The sequence below is a fragment of the Spermophilus citellus genome (assembly GCF_964194105.1).
Source record: "Spermophilus citellus genome assembly, chromosome: 13".
NCBI lineage: Eukaryota > Metazoa > Chordata > Mammalia > Rodentia > Sciuridae > Spermophilus > Spermophilus citellus.
Window position 1 is genome coordinate 82,469,059 of NC_138193.1, and position 16,218 is coordinate 82,485,276.

The following is a 16,218-nucleotide window of genomic DNA, read 5'->3' on the forward strand; positions in this document are numbered from 1 at the left end:
CCATCTTCTGGAAGCAGAAGTGTGCATGGAAGATCAAAAATATAGACAGCATTTGTTTTCCTTGACTCAAGCTGCTAGAACAGAATACCATAGACTTTGTGGCTTAAACAACATTGATTTCTCACAATTCTGAAAGTTGGGAAGTCCAAGACCAAGGTGCTGACAGATTCAGTGTCTGATGAAGGTCCTGGTTTGCCATCTTCTCAATGTATCCTCATATACCTATAGTCTTTTCTTTTTGTAAGAATGCTAATCCCATTAGGGGACTCCATATTTATGACTGTATCTAAATCTGATTACCCCTCAACAGCTCTACCTTCTAATACCATCTCATTGGGGGTTAAGATTTCAACCTACAACTTTTGGAGAGAAACCAAGCAAGCAATTCATCGCACCATTTAACTGATCAAACTCACTCCAGCTTCCTGGTATTGAGACCCCTGGGGGAGCGGGGGGCCCTGTGGGACAGGGCCCCTCTCAAGGCTTGGCTTTCTTTTATCATGTATTTTGTTTGTTTAAAAGGTTTTAGTGCCATTTCTTAAACTACTGTTAAGGGCTGAGGGTCATTCTGCAGCATTTGTCCCCAGATCCAGGTGTAAGTCAACCTTGCGGCCTTCATGGCCATGGTCCTCAATTTAAGGTGACCACTTCTTCTTCCTAATAGCTCAGGACAGGGCATGGCTCTCCTTCTTCCTTTCCATCGTCATCAGCATGCATCTTCCTGGGTTCTTTGACCCACACCATGCAGCTGCTCTGGGGTTTTGGGTTCATTGTGACATTGGCCATGCATCATGGTGTCTTGGTTTATAGGAAGTTGAGGGATGAGCAAGAAACCTAGAATACTCTCTGGCAACGATTAGCAATCAGGACAAACAGCCATGGAATTCCAAAGAGCTTTTAACTCTTTCTGCCTTTCTAACCTCCATATTTGATAGTTTTAGATATAATCAGTGTTTAATTAACTGACCGCTCAACAATGTTGTGGCCTAAATTATGTGCATCATTTTCTTGATCAGGACTTCAGGGTACAAATTAAACAAGAAGTGACCTTTTTTTTTTTTTTTTGCTTGTTTGTATTCCTTTCTGGCTTCAGGACCTATTCTCAGGTGACTAATTTATCTAAGTAGAACCTATATGAAGACAGAAAAGGAAAACTTCTCTCAGATACTTGGATGTGGCCATCCATTTGAATGCTTGCCTTTGAGAATCAAAGCAAGCAGTCAGTCAGACTTTTCTTCCCAACTACTTGTTCTTCTCTAGAAACACAGCCTAAGGCCTTTGACAGAGGTGGAAGCCTGTGTGTGAACAAGTGCTGGTGACACAGAAGTGCAATAGCAGAAGTGCCTGGGGGGGACTGCTCTGTGCCAGGTGCGTTATTCCATTGACTCCTTGTCACAACCCAAGGGGGCAAGTGATATGATTATTTTTATTACTTATGAGGAAACTGAGGTTAAAAAATAAGAGAGTTTGTCCAAGCACCAGACCATGTACGAACAAGACCTGCGACTCCAGGCTGGTCCGTCTGTCTCCAAAGACTCAACTCTTTTCACTTTGAGAAGGGAAGTGGGAGGAAAGAGAGAAAATACACGGGTCTTAAAAATTTTGGAAAAAAATATGTCATGAAGTCTGAGCCCCGTGCTAAATGCACCCTTAACTTGCACGCACACGTTGAGGTCTGGAAGGTGGCTCTCCTGACAGCCCAGTCCCCTTCTTTCTTTCCTTCTTTTTCTTGCTTGCTGGAGGCTGACCTGCTGTGACTGTCCAGATGCTGGAGTTTGTATCATGTCCATCTGAAACTGGGCTCTTAACAGTGGCGATGGAGAGGCCAGGATCCCGCTTGGAGGACTCTGTCTGGATAGAAGAGACCTCAGTCCTGAGCTGGGTCACCTGTGGAAGGATGACCAGGGCCCAGGGGTGCAGGCAGGGCAGGAGGGGCTGCTTTGCTCCCAGCAGCTTCGGTTCTGAGGCCACACCACTTCTATCCTCTCTTCAACAGCTTGCTCCTCATGAGTGGCAGTCTGGACTCCCAGCTACAGGTGATTCTCCCTCACTGTTCAAGCAGGGCTCTGCATGAGTCATCCAGATGTAGCTATGACAATGTGGATTTCGTGGTGATCACAGGCGAACCCATGGGAGAAAAGTCTCCTTCCTCTCCTTCTGGCCCACACCCCTCTTCCCTGGACAGCTCCCTGTCACTCAGGAGGAGCCGGCTGCATCCCTGGTCTTGGGACCCTCTGCAGAACCTCCCCGCCTGAGCACTCCTGAGCGAAGAGCCAAGCCAGGGTAAGCCTGTGCATATGAGGCCTCAATTTCAGATTAGATTCACAAATTTAATTTCCTATTCCTTAATTTAATTCTGCATTTTAGTTTTGTTTTTATTATTTACATGGGTTCCCTTTAGTGATTCCAAATTGCTGCTGCCCTCTAGCAGTATTTTGTCTTAGGTTAACTTCTTGAAAACCGATCGGTGTTGGAGTTTATTCCGCACTGGGTTTAGTTATTTTCTGAAACGAAACACAATTAAATTAGAATAATGAACATGCTCTTTAGAGGATTAATTCATAATAAGCAGGCCATGTGCTACAGCTCACAGAAGAAAAGGCATGAGGATCGAAAGCTGTTTTTTCTGCTTAAATATGAAAAGTACATTCTGCAGAGCAGAACAAATCAGCTAATGACATCCAGAGCGCGGGCCAGCCCCAGAGCGGCACGGAGCTGGCATCTCGAGTTAGCGCAATCCCCGCCCTCGCTTCTGCCTACCTTCCCTCCCTGAGAAGACTGGCAGCTGGCAATTTCTCTGGCTTCTTTCTCCTCAGTACAGCTGACATGGGCACTGTGGGCTTCCTAAATTCAACCTTGCGGAGCTCTGAACTCACAAGCTTCATCCTCAGAGCTCCCTGCAGCCCATCATTCATTCATTCCTTCCTTCATCCCGGGAATGATTCCTAGGTCCTGTTAGGTACCAGCATCCAGGGGCACACCCTCGAGATACATCAGTGAAGAAAGCATGAGACCCTGCTCTCGGGGAGACTGCATTCTAGCAGGCAGAGACAGACTGAAACACTAGAATAAGTACATGACACAGCACACTAGCAGGGGATGAGCACTAGGGAGCAAGGGCAGGCGGAGGGGTGTGTGTGTGTGTGTGTGTGTGTGTGTGTGTGTGCACGTGTGCGATTTGTAATTAAATATGATGGGGGCAGGGTAGGCTCATGGGGAAGATGTCCATTGAGCACAGACTTGAAGGAGAGAAAGTGAATCACTGTCAAGAGCAAGACAGGGTAAGAGTATCCCAGAGGAAAGGACTCCAGCAAGAATCCACATAGGTAGAAAAGGAGGCTGTGGGGGACAAGGGGACCAGGTCAAGCAGGCCTCAGCTTCTGCTCTGAGTGAATGGTAGTCTCGGTGGGATTTTTTTTTAAAATATTTATTTTTTAGTTATAGGGGTACACAATATCTTTATTTTATTTTTATGTGGTGCTGAGGATCGAACCCAGTGCCTCACGCATGCCAGGCGAACACACTAGGCAAGTGCTTTACCTTTGAACTACAACCCCAGCCCTCGGTGGGATTTTAAGGGTCCTATGGCTACTGGCTGAGAATAAACTTTAGGGGAGGAGGAGGGGTAGGGTGGATGGAATCCGGGAAAATTGTCAGGAGGCTAAGAGCTTAGGCTCCCAAACTATAGCCCCATATTCCTTCATACCATGTCCGCTGGACCTCCCAGGCCCAGGGGCTTGGAGCCTCCTATGGTTCCCTGCCTTCCAGAGGAACCAGAGACCATAATTCTGTGTGTGGCCTCAGAGACCCCTCCACAGCCCCCTCCCACCCCTCCCACTGACCCATGGACCAGAAATCTGGATCTTGCAATGGAAAGGGGCTTGCAGGTAGGGGACAGCTCTGCATTGTCCCTTTGGTTGATTTAGGCCTCTCAGAGGGAGTCATCCTCTCAGCCAGGTACCTGACCAGGTACATGAGAAGGCTCCTGCTGTGCAGCTGCCACAGAGACAGGACAGATCAAAGCAGGAGCGGACCAGCATCTGTGGCAACCATGGCAAGGAAGGGGTACAAACTGAATGAATAAGTAAGCAGATGAATGATTGCTGGGTGAGAGGGATGAATGATTAATGAATAAATGAATGATTGATGAAAAAACGAACGTACAGCCTGCGGTCAGCTCCTCCTCTCTGCTTTTTGGTATATTTTATCTTGGGAACCAAGAAATCAAGATCCTCCCATGGCCCTCACCTCCGGAATTTCCCTCTGTACCTCTGTAGTTGGGATCACCCCCATCTGACCCTGGAGGTGGAGGAAGCTTTGGGTTAGAAGCAAGGGTTTGGGTTGCACAGGGTTTGCTGGAGAAGGGAGCAACAAAAGGGTCCTGGGGCAGCCTGTAGGTTCTGAGGGAGGAGAGCTCCCAGGATCTGGGAGAAGAAAAGGGTATGAGGGGAAGAGAGGAAGAGGAAAGATTTGGTTTTTACTTTCTTTTCTTTTCTTTTTTTGGGGGGCGGGGAGAATATTGTGAGTTGGACCTGGGAGTTCTTTACAACCGAGCTACATCCCCAGTCCTTTCTATTTTTTGTTTTCAGACAGGATCTTGCTAAGTTGCTGAAGCTGGCCTTGAGCTTGTGATCCTCCTGCCTTAGTCACCCTAGTCTCTGGGATTGTAGGGGTACATCATGGCACCCAGACTACATTTTACTTTCTTAGTCCTGCACTGGTCATTCAGCAGATGCTAGGCCTCCAGGCCTGATAGGATAGACAGTCCCCCACAAATCAGCATTTGAATGTGTTATCTCCAAAAAGCAGGAAGATTTTATTGATGGTGATTGCAAGAAACTTCTTTGATGGGGCGGGTTGAGGATGACTTCAGCTCAAGGCCAGGCAACCCCTCCTTTGTATTATCACCATGCTGACACTGGATGTGTCCTAATTTTCAGCAGTGTGTCTTTAAAGTGTGGCCAGATTCTGGTGCCTCTCAGGGGAGAAGCACCCTACTAGGTGAGGGTTTGAGGAAGCAGTGTCTGGAGGCCCTGATGTTCAGAGCTGTGCTCAATTTTGGAGGAGAATATTGCACTGGGATTCCCATGGAATCTAGGCTGTGGGTTTGAAGTCAAAAGACCATTCAGAAGAGTATGTATGTACATTCTACTTGAACAGACAATTGTTATCAAAATGGCTTCTACTTATGGAGAGTTTACTAAGGGCTAGATGTTGGGCTAAGAGCTGTGTATGCTTTATGTCATTTACTTCTCTCATCAGCCCTAGGATGTAGGTATTTTAACCCTTATTTTATAGATAAAACGGAGGCACAGAAGGTTATGTAACTTGCTGGTGAGTGGTGGAACCAGAATTGAACCCAGGTGGATTGTGGCCACTTGGAGTTGGAATCTAAAGGAACTTCTCCTGGAAGCCTCTTCTAACAACTTCCCTGATCTTTTTCCCTTATAACATGGTGGTTCTTAACCCTTTGGTGGGGGAGCTGTAGATCCCTTTGAGCGAGTGATAAATGAGCAGAGCCTTTTCCTAGAAAATGCACATTTTGTACCAGTGCGTTCCCTAGGCAGTCTCAGGGGTCCATAGGCCCTCCTGTGTTCTGTTTGAGGCATTCACTTTCTGCAGTAACCGTTTTCCTTTCTCATCACACAAGGGCACAGGGCAACCCCCAGGGCCTCAGACATCACCCTGATGGGGAATGGAATCAGACAGGGCAGGTTAATCAATGAAAGCAAGGCCTGCTCCTTCCATAATTGCATTCCTGCCTTTTCATCCTAACAGCCAGCACTTAGGATAATTGCATTCCAATAAGGCTCCCAGGTCTGGGGCCTCTGGGGCCAGCCCTGGAACCTGTTGACATGCCATCTGCTTCCAGAGGGGTGGGTTCTGGAGACCAAGATGGCCTTTTAAAATTCTTCTTTGTTGTCTTTGCTACAAAAGAGACAAAGGACCCTGTCACAGATCTTGTCCAAAATCCTACTACCTTCACCACCCACATCATCCCTGGAGCCAAGCCTCAGTCCTGGGCTGTCTATCTGAAGTCACAACAGCAGCACCTGTTATTCCAAGTGGCTGACCTCTGGAAATAGTTGGCTTTGGAGCAGGGTAGCTGCTATAGGGCTTGGCAGGGCAGAACCAGCTCAGGGGCAAAGACTGAGAGGCTTGGGAACGGTCTGGGATGGGTATTGTGCTGTCTCCAAACACCATCAGCTCCATTCATTTATCCATAAGATTTATTGGAACCTCCCCCAAAGGGCTCCTACTCTCTGCAAAGAAAACCCACCATGCAAGGAAGTAGGGAATCCCCCACAAGAAACAGGGGTTTTCATGAATCCAGAGAGTCATATTTCCAGAAATATAACTTCCACTCAAGAAAGCTCATGCGTTCTCCAGGCACAGTGAAGTCTGCACAATTAACAGAAAAAGTGCAGGGTTCACGGTGATTTGAGTTTCACTGTTTCCCAAATAGAGATGGTTCCTCTGCTCACCCCCACCCAAGGAATGAGGTATAAAATGGAGAGGTCTGGTGTTTGTTATATGACTTGCAGATGCCCCCTCCCCCACCACAACCCTGGACGCTTCTCTTCTCTAAGGAAAAGTTTCCTCTGGGACTCTTTGACCTCTTGGGATTGAGCCCCAAGGGTCCCTCTGCAAACCTGTCTCCCTGCATCCCCAGGGCTGAGGGTTGGTTCACTCATCCCTGTTGAAGTCCTTGCCTGGAGGAAATGGATTGTTTCAGAATGGGATCTTTCTGGCTGCAAGAGGGAGAAGGGATGGAGATCATCCTGCAAAGCATGAAGAATATGGTTGGGTGGTTAATCCCCCCCTCCAACAAGATGATCCCTGCGGGTGATCTGTGGTTTAGCAGAAAGAGTATCGATTTTCAGGAAGGCAGCCGGGCGTTTGAATCCTGGCTCTGTCAATCACGGTTGCTGTTGGCCAAGTCATTTCACTTCCCTGAATCTCAGTTTCCTCCAGTGGAAGAGCGGGGGTTGGGGGCGGGGATAAGATGTACTTTACAAGATTAAAACTGAAGAGAGAGCGTGAGTGGCATTTGATGAGTGGTTTCTGTCCTTTTCCTGCAGGAAGACACTGATTTCTAGAGCACTTGGCAGACATCAGAAGGTACTTTTGGTTGTTCTTTGTCAGTGCTCTCCAGTCCTGCACCCCCACCCTATCCATTTGTTCGTCCTTTTCCTGACCTCCCCTACTTCCTACAGCAGATAGCCTAAGCTCCGCAGCTTCCTGCTTTCCCCAGCTTCCTGCTTTCCCCAGCAGAGTTTGCTCTCACTAACAGGTTTAGTGTCCCTCCTAGTGTTCCTAGCAGTGGACAGCACAGCCTAAGACTTGAGAACACCCAAGGACAGGTCAATTTGTCATCCCTGCCTCCTTTGGTTTAATACCAGAATCCTTCATCCAAGCAACCCTGCTAGTGCTGCTATAGGCCACGGATGTTGAGATCACAGATTTTTTTTCTGGCCTGGACTGCAAATGGGCATCAGCTTCCTGGGGGTGGTCTGGAGCCAGTGGGGCTGTGTGGTGTGCACACCCTCCTACTCCAGGAAGGTGTGCTCACTCCCTCACTTTGCTCCCACCACCATTGTCAAGTTCACCCCTGCCATCTCACCTCCATCATTGCCAACTGGCACCTCCAGTTAGGACTTTCTGAGCCTTAGGGAGCTAACAGCCTAAGATACAGCAACCAGGCACTCAAAGAGCACTCCCAAACCCACCATTTCTTGGTATGTTCTGCATGATTAGAGGTTAGGTATTTTAAATGGAATCTTGAAGTTGGCAGGTGGTGGGTGGTTGGGTGGAGGAAGAGGGTACAAGAGGAGGGAGAGGAGAAGGAAGGGGTCAGAACAGGCGAGAGGAGATTAGGGATTTAATTAAACTGCCTGTTTGGGTAAGGGCTTTAAGGTGCAAAGCCGATTTGCTTGATAATGGCAGTTTATCTGAATTCCATTCTAAGAAGGAAGCTTCTTTTACACTTAATTACTGTGGCTAGTAAGCCTGGTTTCTCCTTAATGCCCTCCCACCCCAGGCTATGCAAGGCTGCTTGCCTCTTAGCTTCAACCAAGCTGATTATCTCTGGGGATGGACCCCTAGTCATCTGTCCTTGAAGGAGGCCTGATCGTGCCACAGGCAATACCCAGGTAGCCCCTTATTTGGGGCTCCATCGCTAGCCAGCCAGGGCAGCAGAGAATGGCCCTATACTTAGGCTACTGATACTGGGCCTGGGTCTTCCATTCCCGAACTCACAAACACCAAACAGGACCAACATTCACCTGGTCGGTTCCTGCTGCTAAGCAGCAGCCCTGGAGGAGCACTGGTGTGGTGATTAAGGAAGCTTGGGAGGGTCAGACCAGAAGGGACACTCCCTGGATGACTTGTAGAGTGGCCTGAGCATGGAGGGACTGCGTCTTTGGTGGTGGTAGCGACTGTTGGTTTTTTTTTTTTTTTCAGAAGAACATCACTCAGTGACGCATCAGAACGCATCAGAACAGAGGTTAATGGAAAGGTTGGTGTTGGGGAGGCAGAGCCCCGACAGAGGGGAAGCTGCATGGAGATGGGCCTCAGCATTTGGAGACTCCAGCTTGTAATGGCAGGGCAGGGAAGGGTTAAAGGGTTTGGGAACTCCTGTTTCCAATCACTTGTCAGCTAGCTTTGCTCTCAGCCTTATCAGCAGGGATAGGGCCGTGCAGGGAGAGGCTGAGAGCTTTGGTTTCCAAGCTCTTCCCAGACTTGAAACTCTCAGCCTTCTCATTACCTTCTAAGGGCTCCCCAGCTCAGTCTGGGGGGAGGGTCAGGGTAGGGGCTGGGAACCCAAACACATTTAATGGAGTGGACTGCAAGTTACTAAATTGAGCCCTGGGGTGGTGGTGGGGCTGTAGAATCTCAGCAGGAAACCTTCAGTCAAACTGCCCCTCCTCCTCTCCCGGACTCAACAGAAAGCCAGGTTAGTGCAAACCTTGGCTTTGCTCTTATTTAACTCACCGTTGACTAACACCCTTCAATGACTTTCTCTTTATAATTATTGTTAGAATCAGAGATTTCCATGATGTATTTGTGCAGTTTCTTCGGGAACTCAAGTAAAGGACCTTGCATTTTGGATGAAATTCATTCACCTTGGTAGCTCTGACCTATGCTAGCCCTTTGAGAGACGGGAGATTCTCCGTTCTGCTAGCTCCCGTGATTACTAAGCTACCCAGTTTCAGTCATCAGGGAATTTGATAAACCTGTTTTCTATATCTCCATTCAAGTTACTGGTTTAAAAGATGTTGTCTAGAACAGGGGTGAGGGCAGAGCCATTGGTCATGCTGATGCAGATTATGTTCTAGAACTTAACCTGTGGTTAGTAGCCTTTGGGTGTAGTTACTATACCAACTGCTGAGCCCCCATTTTGTACTTCTCTAATTTGCAATCCACCAATGCATCCAGAAGACTATCTGGAGGAAAGACAGGCAAGTTTCTGAAATTCAACACACTTGCTTCCCTGAATCTCCCTGATTTGGCATTCTAGCAATTCTGCTAAAGAAGGAAATCAGAGTCTCACATGAGTGAGATTCTGCAGTAGACAAGAGATAAGTTATGGAAGTCAATGTAAACATCATCACTTATAATTTTGTAAAGAGTTGCCTGCCAGGAAGAAGAGAGGTATGTGTCAGACTTGCCAGGGAGCTGGGTCTGTAAAAGAGAACTGTCCTCACTAGATGAGTAGTGAGGACCTACAGAGGATTTGAGTGCATCAAGAGAGAGAACCAGGGCCCTAGTTTGTGGAAGAGGTGGCTGTCTAGTGATTTGGGCGGTCCTGTTACTACAAGAGTAGATATTGGGATAGAACTAAGGTTTTCTCTTTGCAAATGAACCACTAGTCCCCAATTCTTCCAGGTCAAGAAATTCCAGACAGTTCTGACAGCCCAGACGGTTTGATGCCTCTGCTTCTGCCAATGCTGTTCCCTCTGGAATCCCTCTCCCTGCTAGCCCCCTGGTGAACATCTGTCTCTTCTCCATTTTCACTGCAAGTTTTACATCCTCTAACAATTCATCTCTAATTCCTCTTCACTTCCAGATGCAGACTTTCCAGGTAGAGTTCACTACTTCTCCCACTGTGACCTGTTCTGTGTATAGACAACTACATTTGCACTCAAACCACTTTATTATGTAGAGGTTAAGGACACAGGCTTAGAAGTTTGATAGGCTTAGTTTTTTAGCTCTGACTGTGCCTCTCTAAATCCCAGTTTCCTCATCTATAATATTGGGATAATAATAAAAACCCAAGTAGGACTGACAAAAGGGTTTAACAGGAAAGGGGCATGCATTCATTATTTATTGCTGCATAGCAAAGTATCCCCCCAATGAAGTGGGGGTACCAACAATAAACAGTGTCCCCACAGTTTCTGTGAATCAGAAATTTGGGTGTCTAGCTCCGAGTGGTTTGAGTTGGGTGATTCCCACAGTGGTGCAGTCACGGTGGGTGGTAGCTAGGGCTAGAGTCTTCTGGAGGCCTGACTGAGGCTGGAGGCTCTGTTTCCAAGGCGGCCCAGTCATGTGACTGTAGGCAGCAGCTTTCAGTTCCTCCCCATGGGACCCGACTTGAGTGTCTTTGGGCCCGACTTGAGTGTCTTTTTTACATGGCAGCGGATTCCCATAGAGTAAGTGATCCAAGAGGAAGCAAGGCGGAAGCTGCGATGTCATTTATATCCGAGCCTCGGAAGTCACACACAGTCATTTCCACAAATCCTATTAGTTACACATGTCAGCCCTTGTCAGTGTAGAAGGGACTACACAAGGATAGGAATACCAGGAGGTGAGGATCACTGGGAACCCTCTTAGAGGCTGGCTACCACAAGTTCCTAGGCTAAAGTTTAACAAAAGCGTATTATAAAGGCTCAAGAAGCAGTCTCTGCTATCATTATTAATTCATACATGAGTATTCCTTATTAGAAAATAAACCCCCGTAGGTCAGAAATGATGTCTTGGGGCTGTTTGTATTCTAAGTGCCTGCGGTATATGCGGTATATGCAGGTCCACACTAAATGTTGAACACAAGAATGGAGCCTTGTTAGTCTGGTGGCAGGCTCAGAGGAATGAATGGGGAAGGAACTCACACAGAGATGTTAAGTAGGATTCTGCAACTCAGCCATGTTACTGGAAATACCCACTGTATAAAATCAAATCCTGACAGTTTCTCACTTTTTTTTTTCCTTTGGTGGTGCTGGGGATTGAACCCAGGGCCTTGTGCATAGGAGGCAAACACTCTAGCAACTGAACTATATCCCCAGCCCCAGTATTAAGGATGTTGGATACCAAAGCGGCAGGCAGGGCAGGGGTATGTCTTATGATTCTCTTTGGAAAAGAGGCTCCGAGTGGCATTTTGGTAGGGAACAATAGTCCCAACTATGTGATCAAAGGAGTGGCTCCACTGCTCTTTAATTCCCTGGGCCAAGGTAGACATGGAAGCCTCTTGATATTTTTGTTATATTCAAATCCCTGCGTTGATGGCTCTTTTCTAGAAGAATTTCTCCTTCTAGAAGACTCCGATGCGCATTTTCTTAGTGTTCATGCAAAGGTGCACAGAGTTTCATGTCAGAGTTCTGCCCAGCTACTGCGGCCCTCTAAGAAGACTGGGGTCTGAGTCTGCAAGGTAACTGATAGCCTGGGCAATATTGAGTTTCTAGCTGTCTAGCTCAGACTGGAACTTTGCTCCCACCCCTCGGGCTTGAAAGTTCACCAATTGTCCTTTTCCCTCAGACAGAGCCCTCCGTGCTTATTGGTGCTGTGCTCCTGTGCCCCACTTCCCAACATGTCGCACTCCCTTGAGGCTGCCCCTTCAGGAGCCACACAAAGAGCCTGGAGGGGCAGGTGTCCTCTCAGAGATTTCCCATGTAGATCAATTTCCCACTTGCCAGAGGTCTCATTTCTCCCCGGTTCCTTGAAATCCTAAACAAGTGACTTTAATTGTCTTTTTTCCTTCCTTAAAGCTAGAGGGACTGGGGTGAGAAAGGGAAAAAATCTCCTGTTGGAGTGGAGGGAGCTTTGTTGCACTGAACATTATTTTGCTCTGGATAATAAAAAGAAGATTGTGACATGCAAATTATGGATGGGAGCCAGACAATATTTAAATTATATCTAAATCAAACCAGGTCACCAAGAGGGTTTCTGAAAGGAAATTAAAAATGCTTATTGATCAAAATTTTAAAAAAACTCCATAATTGAGCCTCTTGCAAACAATATTACATATTAGGGGCCATTGTAATCCAAGGCAACTGGACTATGGACTGACCTTTTTGAAGGAACTTCTTTTATGGTATCTCCTTCACCTTCCATTAGGATTTAACCAGAAGAGAACATTTTTAATAGAGATAGCATTGAGATATATGGCCAGTGGGAGAGTTGGGAACTTATGCATGAGTTTTTTTTTTCTTTTGGTAGTAAGAACTGAACTAAGGGGTGCTCTACCACTGAGCTACATGCCCAGCCCTATTTATTTTTTATTTTGAGACAGGGTCTTGCTAAGTTGCTGAGGCTGGACTTGAACTTGTGGTCCTCCTGCATTAGTCTCTAAAGTCATTGAGATTACAGATGTGTGCCACCCTGCGGGTGCTGGGCAGCATGAGTTCTCTGAGTGTGAGATCAAGGTGACAGAGCTGGGCAAATGTGACTATTGATTTTCAAATCCCCCTTCCACCTAGCTGTGGAGAGAATTGTGTCATTCCTGTTAGAAAACCCAGCCAAAGTGTTCCCTTGGAGACGGAAACACAAAATAAGTTATTAAGAAACATTTTTTGCCGGGGGAGGTGTCAAAAGAATGTTAACAAGATAGTTGATTAAGTTATACAACAAAGTTAAAAATAAATACTTACAACCAGTTGAAATATTTAAAAAGATGCCAACAGAAAATATGGAGCTCCCAGAAGGGAACCAGGGAATGGGGCAGGAAAGACACAATGAAAGGATGGCATGGGAATCAAATTGAGGAAACGGGACTTTTAACCAATGTTTATTAGAGAAACAACAATCATTGATTAAAACAAACAGATTGTGGTTCTAGGAAAGAGGAAACAGAATGGTCAGCCTAGAAAAGGCTGTGTAATTTGGATAACTGGGTTTTATCCATAGTATCCCTCATTTACTCTACAGTTAAGATCATTGTTTTCAGTTACTTTCATCAAGTAAATAATAATTTATTGAACACATGCTGTACACCAAGCTCTGTGTTAAGTGTTGGGGATAAAACACCTATGTATCTTTATAGAGACATAAAATGTGGTCTCAGTTTTACATAAATGCTTAGGCTATGGTCAAAGCAATAAGGCATAATTACAGCTAAAATTCATTGAGTACTGATTACGTATTGAACACTTTCTAAGCACCATAATCTCTTAAGACAGCAGACATATATTTTGGTCACATTTGTATCTCTGTTGCTTAGGACATAGAGATTCAATAAATATACTTAAAGAATCCTGTTGAGAGCCACAGCCGAGTAGGGATGATGCCTGGCATTTTTGCCAGAAGGAGTGGTTGAGAGGTGACAGCAGCGAGCAATTAAGATGATGATAATTAAGTTAAGCTGTGTATAACTGCTGTGACTGGATGATGCTGGATTGAAACAGGCTGTGTATTCAGTTGTATATAGACCCCTGCTGTCCCGCAATAGGGTGGCTCCTGCTGCCTGGGGGGGGGGGCGCCGCTACTTTGGAGTTCTCAAAGAAGAGTTCCCGTTGAGTTCTCCCGGAGAGGGTGAGAGAGTTCCCGGGGAGTGTGCGTGGAGTGCCGGTGGAGTTTGGGCAATAAAGGAGTTCCTGTTTGAACCTACAAGTGCCTCGTGGCGGCTCGGTTATTTTGTGCCCAGCCAGACTGAGGCAAATCCTTACAACTCTGAGTGGGTACAATTGCTCACCTTATTTCACAGATGAGGAGACTGAGGTCCAAAGAGGTGAAGCTCTTGCTCATCTTCCAAGTTAGGAAGCGATGGGACAATGAACCCAGGAAGTTGTGTAAAGTACTGCACAATTCTAACTCTTGATAAGTATTGGAGTAACCAAAATGAAAGGTGGGAAGTGTGTTTTCTAATAAACTGCTATGGAAGAGAGGAGAGGGAAGAGGAGGCTCACTGAAGGGGATAGCATTTTGATTGGGTCTTAAAATGTGGGTGAGATTTCCACAGATGGGTGCAAGGGACTGTGTCTTCACGATGGAGGGACATCATGAACTGGCACTCAGAACTGGAAAAGTGAAAGGTGTATTTGGAGAGTTTTGCAACTGCAGTTTGTTGGGTTGGATTGGAAACTGTGAGGAGCAGGGTTTCTCACACTGTCAGGTGCACAGGAGTACCAGGGGCTCTTGCTAAACTGCCCTTTCTGGTTCAGCAGATTCTCTAGGCAGCCCCTGGTGAGGCCAAGGCTGCTGATCTTGGACCACACCATGAGTAGTTGGCTCTAGCAGGCCTTGCTTTCCTGGCTCAGAGGAATGGGTTTTCCTTGGTTAGCCCAGAACTTCATGGATGGATTTTAAGCAGGGAAATAAGACTTCAAAGGCAGTTTGGTAGTAGTAGAGTAAGATGCTCTGCAACAAACCCGGGCTTTGGTTCCTTAAGCTGCTAACTTGTAACCCTCAAAATTCAGAATCTCAATTGAGACAGGGTCTAGGCAGGGAAACAGAAACCCCGGAGAAAATTAACAGATGATTTAGCCCTGGACCTCCGAATATCACTTTCTCACCAGACCTGCCTAAAAACTCTTCTTTGCTTTCTCTAGGACTGCCTGGAGCAACATCTGTTCTTATCCTCTAGTGGTTAGAAGAGGAGCTAAAACATGGGCTTGACCTTGCACTCATCTTGTAGGCTCGCCCAGGCTGGGCCCTGTCACCCAGCATACTCAGAGCTACTCACGGAATGAAAAATGCTGCTAATATCAGTCTGCTAAAAACATCATCAGGAATTTAAATCTGTGGCTTTAAAAAAAAATCCCACACTGATTTTCTGGCACTGGTGTGTCTCCCAACTGGGATCTCTCCTTCTGCCTGGGGGCCTCCTTCCGGCCTCCTCCCTCCTCTCTGGGCTCTCCCCTCTGCAGCCTCCCTGCCTCTCCTCCCAGCTTTCCTTCTTACCCTGCAGGGCCTGCTGGCTTTCTTCTCCCTGGGCTCCTCCCTGTGGCTTTAGGCTTCCCTTCCTGTCTCCGGGCTTCCAGCTTTTCCACAGCTCCACGGAAGCATCTGTCTGTCTCTATTTCACTTCCCATCAGGGAATCCTAAATGCTGAATAGGCCCTTCAGACTAGGCCCTGAAGGGGACTTGGCTAGGGGAGTGGGGGTGGGGGCGCTGGGGACCTGGCAAGGCCATACAGAAGCCCATTGATAGGCAGCCCCTCAACACACACAACCCAGTCCAGCCTCCATGGCTCCGGGTGGAGAGAGGCGTCCCTTGAGGCTGTGGCCAACATCCTGGCCACCATGAATGACTTCAGTGTCTCTGGCTGCCTGGGGGACGTTCGCCCTGTGGCCTCCAAATCCTTCAAGCCCATCGGCCTCACCATCGGTGTGAATAGATTCATCTTGAAAATAATGGTCGGGACATCTCCATCAGTGGTGCTGATTTCATTAATTGGAAGAATCAGCTCTTTGTGGCCAATGGTGGAATCCGGAGCCAAGACACACGGAACACTTTTCCCTAGTGACCCAGAGACCCTTGGACGAACTCCTGGGTGCCATGAAAATGGATCGTTTTGCAGAAAGAATACCGTTGGATGTTTATTTAACATCACTCCTCATCACCCCCAAAAAGGCCTTCAGGTTGCGCTCACATCTGGCTGCTTTTTTTTCCCTCACTTTTACATACAAAGCCAGGGCAGGGAGGAAAACGTCATCAGGCTGAAAACATTCAACAGCAAAGTGTAAATTAAATGTGTGGAGAGGCTAGGGGAGGAGGAGCCTTGGGTGGGGGTGGGGTGGGCAGAGAAGTAGGGACACTATCTTCGCCCCATTGTGTATGGGCAGAGCTAGTTCTGCATCCTACATCTGCCATTAGGATCACTGCTGGACTACTGATGGCCACTGTTATCGTTGTTGCTGGATCAAAACCAGATCAGAATCTCAACTGTTCCCATACCTTAGAGACTTACCATTACTAGCCTCATTTAGGGAGACAGATGGGTAAAAATATGTCCAATGGAGGGAGACAGATGGACAAGAAATGATGATCAAGGGATTAGATGGAATG